This window comes from Columba livia, chromosome 1 (genome assembly GCF_036013475.1).
Source record: "Columba livia isolate bColLiv1 breed racing homer chromosome 1, bColLiv1.pat.W.v2, whole genome shotgun sequence".
NCBI classification, from domain to species: Eukaryota; Metazoa; Chordata; class Aves; order Columbiformes; family Columbidae; genus Columba; species Columba livia.
Genome location: NC_088602.1, coordinates 66934285 through 66953472, shown reverse-complemented (window position 1 = coordinate 66953472; position 19188 = coordinate 66934285). Strand labels below are relative to the sequence as shown.

The window sequence follows — 19188 nt, the reverse complement described above, 5'->3', positions numbered from 1 at the left end:
AACATTAGTTTACTAACAGACCAAGGAGTGGAGGATTTGGTTGAGAAAACATAACCTTTCATTCATAAACTCGTAAACCCGCATAATGGAGAAAGGAAAATCATCAAAAATGATTGGCTGATTACAGTACTGTTGGGAAATTCTTTTTAAAAAATAACAACTAAAGAAGAAAGGCCCCAAATGGCAGAAGAACAGCAGTTTTAGAATCAATTTCAATGTGGCTTGATGTTTGACTGTTTAACATTTGATTACCCCCTAGAAAAATGACCAGGTATTAGGCATAGTGAAGCCCCTATGTGTGGCACCAAGAGGCAGCACAACTCACTGTAGCATCCTACCTTTAGGAAAGCCTTCCTCTCTCCCTCTTTTGCTCTTTCTATTCTTTCTCTCATCTTGTACTCCTGATTTTCTTGAATACAATACAGTTGGGGTTTTACAGTCAGCCCTAATTTTCCCAGAAGGTGCAGCTCTTAAAAAGCAGCACAGGTTATTTTACACAGGGGCATAAAAATGGACTCACACTCCAGTGTGACCATCTAAAAGAATAATGATAAATTCCATTAAAATAAAAGCATTCTACCTGTGCCCATCCCCCAGCAAAGTTTCTGCCAAAGCCGGAACTAAACCCTAATCTAACCTTTATTGAAGTGGAGAAAAATCAACTTCCTTTTATTCCCCCATTCATTTTCTAATGCTGAGATTTTCTGAATTTCAGGCAAGCCCGTGACTGAGAGCTGCAGGGCCAAAAGGGGCTGGCCCCTTCCTGGCCCAAATAGAAGCAGGAAATACTAAACATCTTGCATGGAAGCCTGTTCTCATCAGGTTTATAGCCCAGCTTTTTCCATCAAAAGCAGTGAGGATGGTACAGACAGAGTTCAGAAATGCATTCAAGCATATGGGAGTATATCTACACTAATCCTCTTTTTGAGCTTCATCCAGCACTAAATCAGAGCCACACCGGAGAGAGGAATAATGCAATAACTTGTGGAAAAGCATGGCTCCTCTCTATTAGCATAGGGAAAATTAAACAAGATGACTCGTTTTTCTCCTTAAAACTACTGAAGGAATGTTAACAACACAAAGTATAGCAGAGGCTGGAAAAAACAAAGGTCAGGTACCACTTTAACTTGCCTGCACTGTGGCCGTACAACCCTGTGACATGCAGGGCAGTCATGGCTGGGACAGCACCAGCAGTCTTGGGAGAGTGGCACAGTAACTGCACAGGCTGCAAAACTCATCTGCAGGCTGTGAAAACACCTTTTTGCAGGGTTAACCCATGCCGTGCCCACAGCCACTTCCCCCAGACGTCCCCTGAAAGCATCACTGCCAGAGCCCAGGGGAAGAAGGGGTGCAGGGCTTTATTTTCCCAGACAGAACACAGGGTGCTCTGTCTGAGGGAGGAAAAGGGCTTTGCTGAGCACATGGGAGGACAAGAGAGCCTGTGACAAGGACAAGAGAGCCTGTGATGAGGCCCGTAGGGTGTGCCATCGGCACTAGCTCAAACGCTGGAGCAGAACAGGCAGCGCGGTGACACTCCACTCCTCGTCGCAGGCTCTGGCCTCACCTGCTGAAAGCAAAAAAAGCTGCAAGAGGAGATCTGCACCAAGTGCTTGAGATGCTCTAGCAGCAGTAGCACATGCTGGCTGGGGCTCGAGTCCTTCCTTGTTTTTTTCCTATGCCCAAAGCGAAAACAAAAGAAGATATTTTTCCTAAGAAGTGCCACTGTGCTCTGCAGCCTCCAAACGCCACTCCCTGGACCTCAGGCAGGGGACAGAAAGAAAGATTTTCAACAGAGCTTGCAGTGGGAGTCCTGATGGGTTAGGGAGCTTAAAAAGAGCTGTCAGCTGACAAAACAAGGTGGGTAGTTAGGATACAAGTTAGGAAAGGGTTTGGCTAACTAACCAGCAACAGGAAAAAATAAATATAGCTCCATGCACACAAGCATGTACACGTGCAGAGCCAACCCATCACTCAGGCAAACAGCCTATTGTTTCCACACATAAAAATCCTTCTATTTCTTGATGGCTTTTATTGCCATTTCCCGATTAAAACTGAAAGAAATAATATTTATCTCTTTTATTAAAAGAAGAAATCCATATATGACTCAGTAGAAAACCCTCTAAAGCATCCAGTTCTTCAAAATTACTGACCAGAATCTCATCTGGTGTAACTCAGCCTCGCTATGTTGACATCTACAAAGCAGAGCATCTTTACCCCAGCTTAAGATCTGCCCCCATATGCTGTTCCTTTAGAACAACTTGTCTTCCCCTTTTTTTTCACAATATGCATCTGGTTTAAGGTGACTTTTCTTTTCCCAGCATATGGAGCTGAATTATTATGACGATTTACATTTATTTTAAATCACAGTCTATTAAATGGAAAAATAGATGTTAATATGTTGATATGGTTTACTTCTGAACGAATTATTGATATGAATGAGTAGTTACAGCTATCATAATTACTGTTTATTAAATAAATATATTTTGAATTAGAGACCCTTGATTAAGAAATCACATTTTTGCCTGAAAATTGTTTCCCTGCTGCTAGTATAAGAAATACTTCACATTACTCTAGATAAATTTTAAAAAAGGTTACTGAAATGATGCTATTTTTTATCTTTTCCTTTTGCTCTGTGAACTTGGCAGCACTTTGTGCATATTGCCTTTCACTGCTTCTCTCCTCTAATCAGTTAAGTGAGGCTCTTTCCCCTCTGTTGTTTGTGTGGATCTGTCACATAGCACCTAGAGACACACACACACAAAAAAAAACATTTTAAATAGGAAAATGTGAAACACAAAAAACTAAAGGATTAAGGATCAGACACCTGAAACTCCTCTCAACATTTTCTTTCAAGCTGAGCACGTTTCATATTAATAGTGTCTCTTTAACATAAATAATGATCTAATGAAATAAATATGAAATCGAAAGAAGCATAAAAAGAGTTTTACATTTAAGAATGCCATCTGTGTAACACTTAGCCTAACAATGAAATCATTTCAGTGCCAAAACAGCTCACTCTGCTTCCAGCACAAGTTACAGGAGAGTGTAGCAGTTTTGCAGAATGGTATAAAAGTTTGAGTTCAATTGCAGAAGGAACACCTGGACGCAAAATCGTTGTGGTTCACAGAGACAATGAATCTCACACGTGCTTTTTGAATGGCTAGTGTTTCCACCTCAAGTCATCACAAATTTTTCATGCCGCTGCCAATTTTTATCACAAGGAAATTCAGTTATCAGAGGAGAAGATTTCGTGGGTCAGTGTGACATTGTCTTGCAACTACTGTTACACTGATCCTCTGTTCTTCCTCTGTGCAAAACTCACCTGTGATCCAGAGCCAGCTTTGTTAGACTGAGGAGCACAGGGAGCCCTTTTAGTACATCCGCAGTGAGGAATGTTCTCCCACAAAGCACGTAGGATTTAACACCAGACCCAATGTCAGCTTTTAGGGTAAGCGTCCTAAGTCATAGGGTTGTCTGGGCAAGGCTCACATTGCAGGGTGGAGATCGCAGAATCAGAGAATAGCTTGGGTTGGAAAGGACCTTCAAAGGTCATCCAGTCCAACTCCCCTGCAATGAGCAGGGACATCTTCATCTAGATCAGGTTGCTCAGAGCCCCATCCAGCCCGGCCTGGAATGTCTCCAGGGATGGGGCATCTACCACCTCTCTGGGCAACCTGGGTCAGTGTTTCACCACCCTCAGTGTAAGAAATTTCTTCCTCATGCCTAGCCTGAACGTCCCCTCTTTTACTTTGAAACCTGAATGGGGAAGCCAAGCTCTTCTGTGCACAAGGCGGCGCAGAAGAGCCGTGCGGAACACAATGGATATTGTTTGTTTATTCCAGCCAAAGAGAGGAGAACATATTTGTTTTGAGTGAGCTGTGTTAGAATACATATTGTTTTATATGCCCGGGCCTCATTACGCCATGCTAGTCTTCAATATGGATCGGATCCTAAAACTGCTTGACATACTGAAATAAATGTGAGCTCTACCCACAGAACATCTCCAGACTTAGGCCTCATGTCTATCAATGTCATCTCAAAAAAAACAAATGTTCAAAAAAGAAAAACAACAAAAGTATCTTAGAGACAGTGGAGGATGCTCACGTGCAGTAGATGCCATTCAAGGGGATGCTGAAGAATTGCTTGGAGAGAGAGAAATCCATGTAACATGACTGGAGAACAGAGTGGGTCTGAAAGAAGAGATAATTAAGGTTCACTGAAAGAAATATGACTTGTACCAATCAGGTTTGTATTTTGAAAGTTATTCTGAAACCAAGAGGAAATTCTTCTTTCACATCAGTAACATGGCTGCATTAAAATCTCCCCAGGCAAAGGTGGACGCAGCACATATTTTGCTTAAAGATATAATCATGAGAGCATCCACAGAAGAAGAGTTAAAGAGCTGTTCAATAAACAACCTGAAATGCTGTACCTTCTATTCATATAATGGAAGGTATGAGCCAACAGAGAGAGACATTCAGCTACAGTCAAAGAGGATCTGAGCCTAACTGAGCACTCACATGACAGTTGGGATCATTTCGGATCCCTTCCAATGAAGATAAAATAGCATCAAAAGCAGGGAGGCTTTTTTTTTCTTTCTTTTAAGAATGAAAACACAACATCATTAGTCAAATTTACTCTGAACTTCCACCTCCTCATGTTGATTTGTACTCAGGTTGAGTAAACATATCTTTCCATCAAGGTAAATAAATGTAAAAGCCTATCAGTATCTTAATTGCTTAACGAAGGATGCAGTGTGGGGTGTAACAGTGTTTTTTGCTATACTGTTGAAGTTAACAACCTCTCAAAAACACCTATTATACAGCTTGGCAGTGAAAAAAATCTATTCCTTCTTGAAAATTTGCTTATAGAAAATCAACCATTTCCCAAGCATTTTTACCTAGTGTTGGGAAGGGGGTGGAAACTTCTGAGGACAATTTTTGCAGGTGGACTGGTGTAAAATGGAGTTTATTAGTTTGAGATGCTGCCTTTTGCAGGTCTGCATGCCACAGACAAATTAAGCTTGAGAGAAGCAGGGAGTCCATGGTAAGGGTAGAAGCTACACAGCATGGCAGAAATATCTCCAAATGAAAACAGCCACAGTACTGAGCAGGACTATTTGCTGGGCCGGGGGGGTGGGGGGTTCAGTCCATGGATGTCAGGCGAGACTCTGATCTCGGATGAATAGCACACACCTAAGGACATCTGGGAACGTGCTCTCCTCTGTCCTTGCACACCTACCACCCTGGATTGAGAGGGCCCGTGGGAGAAAGGAGTTTTTCTGGTTAAAATCAATCCATCTAATAGACATGTTGGCAAACTCAGCTCTCTGGTGAGAGGAGAGCAAGGAAGGAGGGCACTCCGTGCGTCTGAAATCTGGCTCACGGTGGGCAGGCAGGCAAAGTGCAGAGGCACAGCTGCCAGCCTGATGTGATGGATCAGAAAAGCTACTAAGGAGCTGCGAGTCCAGGCCGTTGAAGCAAAGTAAAACACGAAAAAGCAATAGGTCAGCCCATCTTCATAATCTATCAAATAAACAATCATCCATTTCCAAAAGCCTATGATGTCCTGAGCAGGAGACATCCCATCACATGATCTCACTGTGATGGAGCTGCAGGACTACCACCAGGAATTAATGATACTTACTAGGAGTGCTAATCATTTTGGATAGATTATCCTGTAGTGAACCCCTCTGAGGAAATAATATGGTTGGGTATTTCGGCTTAATTCTTAGTCCCATATCAGCTTTACTTGGCCCATTGGAAAACAAAGGTGTGTTCAAAATTGCCCATTACATGGGACACTTGCGCCAAAATCTCACTCTTCTTCGGTTAGTCAGAAGTGGTGAGTGCTGCAGAGTTGGCTTCAGCTGCCTTGTCCAAAACCCCGAAGCTTTCAGAAACATTCATTTCTGCTGGCATCACGAAACAGCTCATTGTTAGGATTTGTTCACATTGGCATGCATGAGCTGAGACTGATGTATGGGATGATCCAGAGTGACAGCCTTCAGCCCAAAAAGTGGATATCTGCTTCCCTTTGAGTCCAGGGACTCACACTTGACTCAGAGGATATATGCAGAAATTATCTTTCCTCTCTCGTTTGCTGGTGTTAAGTCTAAGAGCATTCATCCAAATTAGCAATCAGGCAAACTGTGCATGCAGAAATCTGCACTTGTACAAACTGTGCAATTTTTTTGTAACATTCTAAGATTAAGTATCTTGACAAAAGATGAAAACCCTTTAACAAATCTGCCCCTAGAGAAAAGCAGCATTTTTTTTTATTCCCTTTACTGTCAAATGACATAAAGAAAGTATAGCTGAACACAGTCCTATAGGTTGATTTGTTGCTTTAAATAATGTCACTAACATCCAGATATCAATGTGATGGTGTAGAAAAAAAAAGTTCACGTTGAGCTAGATTCAATTACAGACCTAGAAATTGAAATTAAGTCTGATGCTACATGCTTAATTCGTGTTTGTGTGACTGAGAAAGGGAATATCTGGTTTACCTTGAATTTCCTGCCTTAGTGTGGTGAAAACATGACCCATCACATTAATTAAAAAATAGTTTTCAAATGTATCTTAAGTGATATTGCACTGGCAGGAAGAGACAAACACTTTTTTGTCCTCAACATGTTATGTGATATAAAGGAAGCTGTTCAACGTCTTTTTCCTCAATTCATAGGCAGCTCTTACAATTCTCATTGAAGAACAGGAATAAACATGGTGACATCTCATAATTAGAAGCCAAAGATTCTTCTTTAGTTAAAAAATTAAACATTTGCCCCTCAAAACCCATAGCCCTCTTCTGACCACACAGATTCAAACAGGTGCATCCTGGCAATTATCAAACATGTTATGCACGTCTATACTGAAGTCTTTTGGGTATTATACCCAGTATGGTATGTTCACTTTTAATACCCCAAAACACTGTATCATATCAGTGGAATTTCAACCAGCACCCACGTGACTACTGATTTCACATATGGGGCTGGGACTAACTTTTCTCCTAATATGGTGATGGCACAGGCACTCTTTAAATGATTCCTGAGCCTTGTAAATATACACCAGATGTATCTTTTGTAAATGCTACATTTTTCAACATCTCAGCATTTGTGAATAGTTGAAAGCGATGCCAACCATGCTTTAATGGGGCACAGAAGCGTACCGCGTTCAAAGAAATGGCACACCATTTCAGCAGTCAAAATTACAAGTGCTGTCAAAAAGCTTCATTTTCGCTTTATTGATTAGCACCAGGTAAAACAGCGCTCTGCAGCGCACCCTCATACGTGCCTCTTCCAGCTGATGTTTCCCTGCAGGCGGGTACACAGAGAGAGACATGGAGCTCCCAGGGCTGCCCCGGGGAAGGGGGAGGGCAGAGCCCTGCAGAGCCTGATGTGCCCCCACAGCCACCCTGGACAGCCAGATGTGGAGCAGGAAGGGCTGCAGGGACCGATGCTCCCAAGGACATGGTCACTACCCATTGCCAAGAGGCAACCAGAGGGATGCATCCACCTTCCAAGGGCTGGGTAGCAAGCAAAGCACACCTTTCCTACAGGCACTGATAATGCTGTTTGAGGAAATTATATGTCTTCCTGCAGCTCATGCTCTTGCTGCTTGGTCCTTCCTCAATTCAGAGTTAACTCAACGCAGGGAGAGCCATCTCCCCTCAGAGACCTCTCCTGGAGCTCAGGGTGAATTCATTCAGCTATAAGAAACAGACACCTCCTGGGTTTTCCTGGACCCCTTTCTTCCCTTGAGCTTTTTCTGGCTTTCCTGCCTCACTGCCGAAATCTCACAGAAGACCCAGGAGCACGAGTCTGACAGTTTATGAGATATGTCCACTCTATGCTTTCTACGTCCTGGCACTTGCCCTACCCATGGCCACCACATCCTGACTGTCCTGACAGTCTCCCTGTTAGCACCAAGTGCTAAAAAGTCATCAGATGATCAACCATCACATTTGCCTGAAAACGCACTTCTCCTTTGCAAGATTTGTCCCCCACCAAGCTGTCCCACAGATAAGAGGAAAGGCCTTTATCATGTTGGGTGGTTACTATTATTTGCAAGGCAGAGTGCTTTCACTCCGGGAATTTTGTGCTGGAGTTGCATGATGTGCCTCAGTCCAGCAAATCAGCTAAAATCAGAGCTAGGTGACACATGACAATAAACTTAGATGCAATGGGCTAGATGTAATGCCCCACTACAAGTATTATTTCCAAGTTCACAGGCTTGCAAATTAAAATGTCCCTGGATCGCTGCCATAAAAAGAGAACATTAAAAATCAGGGGAAGAGGTCTGGGCATCTGTTAGAAGCATCTAATATATACCAAATGTGTATGCTGAGCTTCTTAGATATATGCATCACTGAAATATAGCCTACAACTAATGTAAAAGCAGGAATATTTTAATTGTATTTTTCCATTTGATATTCAAATGAAAAAAATATATCTTATTAAACACAAGACTTGGCTTTGCTATTTTAATAAAAAATAAGTTGTTGAGGAAAAGAAAAGCAAAACTACTGATTCCTTTCCTTATGATGATCAAATGAGCCTTTCATGTTTGTATCTTATACTTCACTTTTTAGCATTTTGAGGCAAATAGCAGATATCAAAACTTAGTAAATAATCAAAGACTTATTCAGTTTTTCCAAACTGTCATGCTGCTTATCTTGTAATAACTGATCTCTTAGGTAGCATAAGCTATTTAATTGCTACTGAAGATTATTTGAATGAAAAAAGAGACGACATTCTCCCTTACCCCTCAAAAAGACAAAACTATATTCTTCAAAAAGACACATGCCGACAGATAGATTCTGATCTCTTCTACACACGCACAAGTGCAGTAGCTAATTTTACAAGATTTGATAGGAGCTGTGTAACTGAGATTACACCCTGTCCTCCTGACTGCACATTCTACATGGAAAATGGCTTAATTTGGAATTAAATTTTATTGCTGATAGATCCAGACTCTCTGGTCTCTGGGCATCAGAATAACCGAACCTATTAAATTATTTTTAAAAGCAGCTAAGTATGCACAGCAACTATATTTTAAAGGGACTTTTTACAGTGTTGGCAAAGTGTGTATTCATGTATCCCCCCTGACATGATAGACTGTAATGGCTTTGGTCTGTCATGTCAACCATCTGCATATTAAACAGTCCCTAAGTACACATTGACACAGCAGACCCTAATAGCTCTGAAGCCGTAACAATCTATTGAGTCAATAATATGCATGTTAAAGAGCATCTCCTGTACTTCCATCAATATCTTTTGTCTTTTTCCTTAATTTGTACTTTCTTTTTATACATATATTCAGAGTTAAGGTTTTAGGAACCTTTATCCTTTAACGTGCTGCTGCAGATGTGAAACATGTGGCACAGAGAGGCATATGCAGTAGCAAAATCCTTCCCTAGTATCTGGGCCAGATCTTAAAATGAAGACTGCAATATTTTTACACTGGCAGCACACATTCTTCCAGATAAGGTAGAAATAGCCCCTCTTTTTTGCTGGGCCGGATCTGGTGCTTATGAAAAGCCCGACAAAGATTCCTGATGATTTCACAGGCTTTGGATGGAGCCCAGTGTGATGCTACTCATTTCCTATTACACATTTCCTTCTAATTAAATGAAATAGGTCACAAGGGGAAAATGAAACAAAAGACAAATGTATTTACTTACAGTAATATCAACCCCCCCAAAAAAGACAATCAGAAACAAGAGACAAGATAATACAGAATACACTATCTCTTCATTAAATTAAAACTACATCTAGTACCACAGTCTTAATTCATTCCTGTGTGATCCTGAGATCTTTTACACTGTGGAAAAGGGAGACTGTTATTTAAGCATAAGAAAATGGTGACTTAACTTCCTTTGTCTATATAACTGCAGAGAAAAAGCTTAATTCGCTTTTCCTCAGCCTCACATCACCATAACATGGTGTGATCCTCTTGCACCCTGATCACAGGACTTTCCCACCTTCTTCCACTCCTCTTGCTTTCTGTAAGCATCACGATCTGGCTCACACTTTAAAAAGTTAAGCCAAAGTGCAGTTGTGTTTCCAAAAGGAAGACCCAGGAACAGGGAGGCCACTTGACCCTATCGGCAGATCTTACTGGCCTGAATTCCCCTCTCCTTTCCACTAACTTGACACCAATGTGTCTTTGAAGCACATATGGATTTATTCCAGCATATTCTTAATTAGCTTTCACACCAATGAGGGCAGGATCATGGTACTCTCCCTGTTGCTTTCCGGGAGTGTGAGATTCTTCCTCCCTCTGCCTTGCACCATTTCACGTGATCAGGCACAGCAGACAAGATCATCTACTTCCATGCCTCACTTCAGGACAACATCCACTAACTTCATGCCAAGCACTGAAGGCACCTACTCTCTAACAAGCCCTCAGCAACTTTCCAGCTGTAGCCAACAGGCTTTCCTTCCCAACACAGTGGCAGGGAAGTCAATCAAATGCCCACACACACCACGGGATTTGCCCAACCATGGAGCTGGTCCTCAAAGCCTCAGAGCAGTGCATCCACTTCTTCCTACATGTCACCATGTGTTTTATCAGGACAGGGATTTCTCAACGGTGGGTAACGCAGTGCTCACACAGCCACAGCAGTCATTATTTGAGCTTATCTACTGTTGTTCTAGCAAGTAGATTTAGGTGTGGGCAGGAGATGTTTGGGTTATTTTTCCAAATGAAAAAAAGCTATTGAAAAAATCAAAGCAAATGAACAAAAGATAAAGGATGAGTGCCATAAAAAAAAAAAAAAAAAAAAGAAAGAAAAAAAAAAGAAAGATAAAAGCAAAAGTTACTGAAAGTCCTCTATCTGCATTCCCAGTATTTCCTTTAGCTGAGGGAAGTTCAGTGCCAGCTCCCTTGCGTGATGACGCCATTCATCACCAAGTAATAAATGAAGCACAGTCCTCTCTCTGTAACATTATGGATACAGCCTTGTCCATCTGAGGAAAACCTATCCTCCCTCAACTTGCTGCAGGAGCTCTTGTTTGCAATTCTCTCCAGTCAACCCTGGTACTTGCTGTGCAGCAACCCAACAGCCAGGACCAGTCCAGCTCTGGGGAAAGTAGGAATGTCGCACAGCAAAAATCATATATGACACCTGCCTACTCATCTGACTCTTCTATTTGGACTTAACAAGCCCTGTAGGCTTCCCTGTACTTACCAGAGTTATGGGCAATCGCAAAGAAGGACAAGAGAAAGAGGGCTGCTGGCCACACAGCCAGAAAGAGAGTCCTTTAATGCCAGTCCTCTGCACTGAGGATTACTGGGTTGGGTAATGCTCACGCCAGGGAGCCAGCACTTCCAGGAATTGTTCCCCTGATTTATGAGGAGAGGTCACCAAGTCCAACCCCATGTTGGAGCAACAGATACCTGCCACCAGGCAAAAGAAGTCACCAGCCTCAGTCAGTATAAATGAGCTGCATATGTAAAGGCAATGAAGAGAGGGTGACTGAAAGGAATGTGTTGCCGTCGGTGGGGTGCTCCATGTGCCCCCAACCACCTTGTGCATGCCACAAGTGCAAGAGGGGGTCTCCAAGAGGGGCCTCACTTCCTCCCTCCCTATCCCTCTCCTGCGCAATCCCATCCCATGCCCAGCTGCAGCTGAGCTTGCCCCAGGCTGGCCTGATCCGGAACCCACCAAGAGTCAATGGAAAGATTCCTGATGACTTCAGTGAAGAGGGCTCTGTATCCTCAGGCAAACGTGGGAGAGAAAATCTTGGGCAGGGCTATGATTTCACTGTCTGTGTGCATAGGATGTCTCTTTTCCCACACGGAGGAACGTTGGCCACCCTTCCCACTTTTTTGGTTCTCAGTGTTCGACACTGCACCTGGAGTTATCTCCCATTTACCAGGGAGCTGATTTAAGTGTCTGACTCAGTCACATATGTTTGGCTCCCTTATCCAGAGTAAGATTTGGCCTACTAGCTGTGAAAACAGCTTATATCACATGTGCTGCAAAGCCTAGCCAGAACAGGCTGAATAAAGGATGAAGTTTAATCATGGAAATGTTGACCTACAAATAGAGAACAAAATGTTAAACCACATGGTATAGGGTGCTGCACGCCCCAAATATCAAGGAGAGGAAAGAAGAATTGAACACATTTGGAAAGTAAAGCTTACTGTTTGGGGTTGGTTTTTTGGTGTTTTTTTTTTTTACTTTTTCTTTTTCTTTCTGCAGATTCAGAGAGTCAGACCCACACTGTTCCCGCTCACGATGACACCCTGGCATCCGAAGAACAACATGACACCCACCACAAAATGCTGCTGTTGGCTGGCACCGTCTAAAGCGGTGAGGTTTGGTGAAGGAGGTGAGACTGCCAAAGGAAGGCAAGTGGGGCTGTCACAGGGAGTGGGACCTGGCCACCAGCATGTTTCGAGTTTATGGGACCTGTACAAACTGTGGAAAGGTAAACATGGTGGGGATGAATGCTCCTTTCATCCCACATCCTTGAAAACTAGCTGTGGGTCACCTCTAACAGCTGGGGGGGCCTTTGTCATTATTTTCACACTACCTTTTATTTGGGATATTCACACCTTTGTGGGTTTCACACAAAGAAGGGCAGGTTTTTTGGCAGAGAATCCGTTTCCATTTTTAATCACAGTCATCACACAAACAGTTCATCTCACAGGATGTGAAAACTTTGTCATAGGCTTTATTTAACATCATTTTGGGGGTTGCAAAAGACAAAGAAGAATTTTTAAATCAACAATCGTCTTGCTTTCAATAACTCGCGGGCTTTGTCTTTAGGTAGGCTGCATTTCAGACAAACGTAGTTAACAGCAGCCGGCCAGACCTTACTGACTGACAACTGATTCTTTACAGGATTTCTATGTGCCAAGGAGCTGGACAGTAATAACCATTTGGTATTCATGGAAAGTACTTGCAGAACAATAATGACAATAATTGCTTCTGATTCTTGTGTTTACAACACTGCCAAAGTATCATTAGAGCCTTATTTATAGATAATAATGCTTATTAATCACACATATTTGAATTTTGGAATGTATTAGATTAATATTCTTTTGTAACTTGGTTCAGTACTAATGCTATGAAAAGCACTTTCTGAATGCAGCCCATTGGGAAGTGCTCGCCTTGGAAAAGTAGGAGCATCCAAGCCATCTGCAGGTGAGGGACAAAGACCATACCTCTTCCTTAGCAGGAAAACACCGGAGTCGGACACGCAATTCCCAAAAGCAGCTCCTTTGGACTAGTATCAGGGACAGACTCCTGAAAAAAAATACCGTGAAAGGTGTGATAGTAGTGTCATGCTCGAGCTAGCTTTTCAATGCTCTATGAAAGGGTTTACTTTTTACTGCTTTATTAAATAAAAAAAAAAAAGGTGTTGGTGGATGAGGAAGAGATCCATCTATCATCTCACCCTTCAGCGGCGCACTCTACCCTATGGGTGAGTTTAGCCTGGACCTCAGGATTCGTCATCAGATGAGAGGTCGTTAATGAGAAATATAGTACAAAAATCACTCCTGATTTTCATTATTAAATAATTCCAGCTTTCCTACATCAATGTCTGCTGCAATTCAATAGCATGATAGAAGGAAAATGGATTTTTTAAAATGACAGTTACAACAAGCAAAAATGTCACCCAAATCTAAATATCAACTGCCATATATTCATATTCTCCTTTGTCTCCCTGTAGCCCATTACAATGCTGAAAAATACACCAAAGGAACTGCAGTACCAAACTCTCCATTTTTTGGTGTGTGGCCAGCTACATAAATTTGCATTTAAACAAATAAAATCCAGAACAGCATAGTAAGTCTTTTTTTTTTTTTTTTTTTTTGCCTGAGATGGTTCTTCAAGCAAATTTAAAGAGGCTCTGTCAGTTTAGAGACCACATTTCTGTCTGCTTTTTTTTCCCTTTTTACCCAACGCTGATGTAATGTAACTACTACAAATGCCAGAAATTAGTGAAACTGGGAAGGGGGGGGATGTTGTATTTTATTCTGTGTACACTCTGTGATTTTTATGGTGCTCCCTGCACAGTCAGGATAACCTGTTCCTCAGCGTCACAGCCCCCATTGTCTCCAGGGATCTTGCACAGTGGCAGAAAAATAAATGCAGAAGCTTTAGATTGTGAAGAACACTTGTGGCTTTGCTGTAAGTCCCCCAAAATGCCCCTAGCCAATATATTTTAACAGTCAAAATTACAAAGTGATGGTGCTCCTTTAAAATGTGTTTCACCCATTAATATTCCAGCGTGCTTTGCTTACTGTGTTTATAAAACACCGGTATTGAGGTTTCCCAAGAATTTCAAACCTATCAAGACAGCTGGTGCTGAGCACACCCCAATCATTTCTAGATGAAGCCAGGATTTAAAACAAAATAAAAAACTAGCAGTGCAGTTAGAGGTGAAACCAAAGAGCGAAGTTGGTGCTGAGATACGGAAGGGAGCCCCATCCTTGCAGGTTCGGCACAACAAAGAGGGGCATCACTCCCACCACGGGGACCCCAGCTCCTGCTGGGGGGCCATGTGGCCAGCTCACCTCTGGTTTTTCTGGGAAGGGAGGGTCATAGCTTTACGCACCACTTTCAGACAAAGTAATCATCCCCCGAGAATGAGCACTAGGGGTACACAGAGATCTGGATTGGGCCCCTTTCTCACTTTTAGCTCAATACCATCTGGCCAAAATTGATCCCAAAAATTGAGGGTGTTGCACTGAGGGAACTTCCACCAATAGCCAGTCATGGAATTCGGTTCTTCTGCTTCTCCTGGTCTGAAGAGGAGCCCGTAACCCCAGGTGCATGCGACCTGCTACGGGATTCACCAGTGCAGAGGCATCTATGGCATATTCTTCTCTCCCTGGCCATTGGCTGCTTTGCAAAACCTTTACTATATTTTCTTTAGGTTTTGGCATGTCATGGTGCAGAAAGGTGTCCCTCCAATGCGTCTTTCAAATTTGCATCTTATTATTTCCTGACAGTAGTGAGAAACAGCTGGGAGAGTTCAGTACTAAGATCCTAATTTCAGAAAGTCAAAATATCAGCATTTAAAATCATAATTCACCCTATGCCGATTCCAGACTTCTTATTTTCTTAATTGAGTAATGAACAATAATTTCTGTTATTGATGTCTGTTTTTTTTCAGGGCAGTAGTGATTTAATTGTTTCTCCTACCTTCTGAAGGAAAAAGCAAAGTAAACAGTTATCACATGGGGAAACGCAGGTTTGTGCTTTATATCCATAACGCTGATGCTAAGCCTGTACAAAGATAAAAAACAAAAATTTCCAGCGATAACATTTTACCATTTTTTTTCAGCTGGAAATACCAGAAGTCAAGTTTCTATGTCCAGATTTGACTTTCTAAAGAAAAGGGGTTTTTTTTTAAATACCAAGTTTTCATAATTCTCGCTGAAGTTGAATGAGGCTGAAAATGCCTAATGCCCTTGAAAAATAGTCCCTTTCCTGCAGTATCCCTTCCCTGTGCCTGTATGAAACCCCAGTTTGAAAAAGTTGGCCTTCTTGCACAAAATAACTGCATGACTCCACAAACACTGCTTACATGCCCCAGCAATTTTAGCCACAAGTTAAGAGTATACGAAACCAGATCCCAAGCAATGAATCCCAAGTAATGAACAGCAAAACCACCTTCCTAACATTAAGCAGGGTTGCTAGAGGTTAGATTTTTGGATTTGTAGCTATGGGATATGAAAACAAGATAGAGAAGTTTTGAGTAACTTGTTCATTAACCATATTTCAGTGGTCACAAAACATTAAAAACGAACATTCAAGTGGAAAAGGTCTAAATAGAGAGTTTCAAAAGTGTCTTTCTGTTGTATCATTTTATTTCCTATATTCCTCACTAGAACAATATTATTCTGTGTGTATTTGGCGTTGGTTTTATTGCCAAATAGTTATTCTTTCTGCTATCAGATTGCATGGTTATTGTGTATTTATCCCTCCAGATACATATCATGAACATTTCTCTTCCTTATTTTTGTATCATTTATAGCTACTAAAATTTTGATTTCGTAGTTTCACATCGCCTTCATAGAACTGCAAGACACAAGCAGGAATAAAGATCAAAACATACCTTTTCATCAAGTAGTCTGCTAACCGAAAGGAGAAAAAATAATCTTTGTATATTTCTAAATAGTCCTGTAGGAGTCATATACTTTGACTACATGCTATATATCATATAGTTTCTACCTCTGTTATGACATCTCTGATTACTTATAAAAAGAAAAAACTTTCAAAAATGTTAAGGCACAAACCTTTGAAAGGAGTACTTTTAGTATGCTTTTTATTCTGACAAAATTAATAATTATCCTATAAGCATGACACTGTTTTAAAATGTTGTTTCTGCTCTGAGCCAGCATTGTGCATATGGGTATAAATGTGGAAAGAAAGGTTATTTCACAGCAGAGGAAGGTATATTTAAACAAATCCTGATAAAATGGTAAAACTGTTTAAAAAGGAAAAGGTGGGAGGTTTTTCCCATCACAGTTATTTTGAATTTAAAATCTCTACAGTGAGTACCAGAAGGGAACTGGGCATCTGTGACGAAAACATGAGCTACTGAAATGAATGGGAGATAATTGGGGGAAGTATGGCAAATGATTCAGGGCTTTGGGTGAAAGTGGCCAGAAAGAGATCTGCTGTGTGGCAGGTGACAAGCGTGTTCCGTCCCCACCACCCACAACAACTTCTGCCTTCTTCTGTGGCACCTGCAACCACCTTCTGGTGGGAAGCGAGTTACGGACTAACCAGACTTCTGTTGTCCTTCAACAAGACAGTTCCTAAGTGCTTACAGACCTGACGCCAGCCTGCGCCTTTCCCAGAACACACAACTGCCCTTTTCCCTGAGCTCACACACATCCAGCGCTTTCCACCAGTGCAAAGACACCTTTTTTGCCCAACTTTTCAGAATGCCCCACCCAGGGGTATGCAGCCTATGTATCACATGCAGTGACTGCAATTATTGCTGGCCTGGTTGACCGGAGCCAAAGTGAGTCAGATCTTTTGATCACTTAGGTGTAAGGGTGAGGTCAATGAGGCCCTCAGACCTAATTCCATGCACATCAAATAAACGCAAAAATAATCCCTCCATTTATATGAAGGCCCAGTAGAGTTATACACCAGGGAGAAGATCAAGGGCCAAATTCTGCTCATTCCAGTGAGACAAAAACTCCAGGTGGCCTCATCGAATGCAACGAGCAGGATTTGGCCCATCTTCGGGAGCAGAAGTTGTGGCTTCCAGAGGCTGAGCTGTACCTGCTCGTCATAGCAGGGCAGTGCGATGCTGGAGTCAATAGACCTTGTATCATACTAAGGAGAGAGGACCGACGGCTAGACTTTCTCCCTATTAAAATGAACAACAGGGCAGGCGGTGGTGCTGCAGTTTGTCCCCAAGCTTTAGTGCTGGGATTCAACCCTGCTACATTCTTTTTACTAACTTTTCTTGCAGGAGTAATTTTTAAATAACATCATGCCAAGTGCCGAAGGGCTCACTTTTTACAACATCAAGCTGAATCGTATCAACTCCCACTCTAAATTTAAAATATGATTGCATTACTTGACTTTATACTTTCATAAAGGTCCCGTTGTGTTGCAGTTTCACGAGGTATAAAAGCCCATGCAGGTATTATGGGCTGTATCAGTTCATTTCATCTCATTAATCAGCCACTTAAAAATGTTTTCCTTGCAGCACAGTAGAAAAATAAAACAAATGTTCTTTTTTATCATTTCCCAAATTAAATTCATATTACATAATGACCGTATTTCATGTGCAAAATAACAAAATATGCTTACATACCTGACTTTACTTCTTTACTGAATTGCCTCATTTGTAAAATGTTGCATATAAAATTGGAACCTAAAATGAATTACTTGTTTTTTCTTGAGATGAAACCTTGTTTAAGTTCACAGCAATTTTAAATATGATACACTTAAAATATTAATATTTCACATATATTATTCACTGACTTTCACGTTTCATCTCAAGTTAGTGGCACTTCATATTTCAAAGGAAGAAGTCTTTCTTTTTTTCAGTACTAATGTTCTATTAATTCACTTTGTAATATCACTCTGGTTCAGACAAATGAAATTGCACTAAATTGCTTATGCCAAGAATCATGCTAAAGTTGTTGGCATTATATAAAATTCCATTTTCCATTACTATTTTATAAGATTTTTATCTCTGTAGCATCTTTCTAGGCATAATTCATAGCCCTGTTTAGTAAGTTCCAGAAGGACAAATATATGCACAAATATTTTTATGCTGAGATGGGGGTGTATGTAGATATTTACAGTAAAGTCTGTAACTTAAGTGACTTTTGCAAGGCACCAGATGCAAACTCCCAGTGAACTACCTTAACAGCTTTTCTTTTATGACCAATTTTTTGGGGGGTAGTTTTCTCTTCCAGCATATATTTCATCACATACATATACACAAACATATAGTTTTGTGGAAAATAAATTTGTGTGCATGTAGAAATACTTGAAATGTCTCATATGCATATTATACAACAGATGCAATTCATGTAATTGATATATATATAAATAAAACTCATTTTATATATATGAATAAAATATATGAAGGAAGTCCTTAAAGGACCTATACAGGCCTAAATGTAGACCAATTCTTCATCGCATCCAAAGAACTGGAAAGAACTGTGGATATAAACCAGAATCTTTTTATATGACCATGTATCTTTTAGAATCTTTCCATAAAGTCCACATGGCCACATAAGTATTTCCAGAGACATGGATGAAAGTTATACCTGGGCAGGCTGAAAGTCTTTAATGAGTAAAGCAGGTTCTAATCCTATGAAATGCGTTTCAGGAGTGAAATAATTACAAAGTACTGTAGTAAGAGTAGCAAACAGCAGCCAAATCACCTGTAAATAGATGTAAGGAACTATAAGTATACCTTGGTGTTTCTATAGCAGAATTTCTCTGACTGTCATCAAAATCACATGTTCAGGAGCTAGAAATCCAACTCCAAGGAATGCAGATTAATACACTTATGTGAATATATAGTGGGTGTCTTAGACTTTAAGTTTGCAACATTGTTAATAATGTATGCTCCTTTTTTAATACCTGGTATTTGCAACCTTTGCAATAAATATATATATATATTCTTTTTTTTCTTTAAATTTGATCCAGCTGTTTAAAAAAATAAATTGAAGAATAACTGATGTA

The 19188-nt window shown here is 41.0% G+C and overlaps 1 protein-coding gene and 1 long non-coding RNA gene across 51 annotated transcripts in view; one reads left to right on the top strand and one right to left on the bottom strand.

The window, feature by feature from the left end:
• Window positions 1–13487, top strand: part of LOC110360325 (uncharacterized) — a 206807-nt gene extending 193320 nt beyond the window's left edge. Inside the window, exon 14 of the long non-coding RNA XR_010472155.1 lies at window positions 12208–13487. This is a non-coding gene — a long non-coding RNA (uncharacterized LOC110360325). The remainder of the gene's footprint in view (window positions 1–12207) is intronic.
• LOC135579320 (uncharacterized) overlaps window positions 1–19188 on the bottom strand; it is a 57530-nt gene that overhangs the window by 24670 nt on the left and 13672 nt on the right. For 32 of the 50 annotated variants that reach the window (XR_010472122.1, XR_010472120.1, XR_010472144.1 and 29 more), the window contains 2 exons: window positions 13176–13257; window positions 4105–4190 (listed from right to left, as the gene is read on the bottom strand). The gene's annotated coding sequence lies outside the window, so the exon portion shown is untranslated. Of the gene's footprint in view, window positions 1–4104; window positions 4191–13175; window positions 13258–15162; window positions 15247–18767; window positions 18885–19188 lie in introns of all 50 variants that reach the window. The other 18 variants (XR_010472150.1, XR_010472141.1, XR_010472151.1 and 15 more) reach the window with 3 other exon arrangements.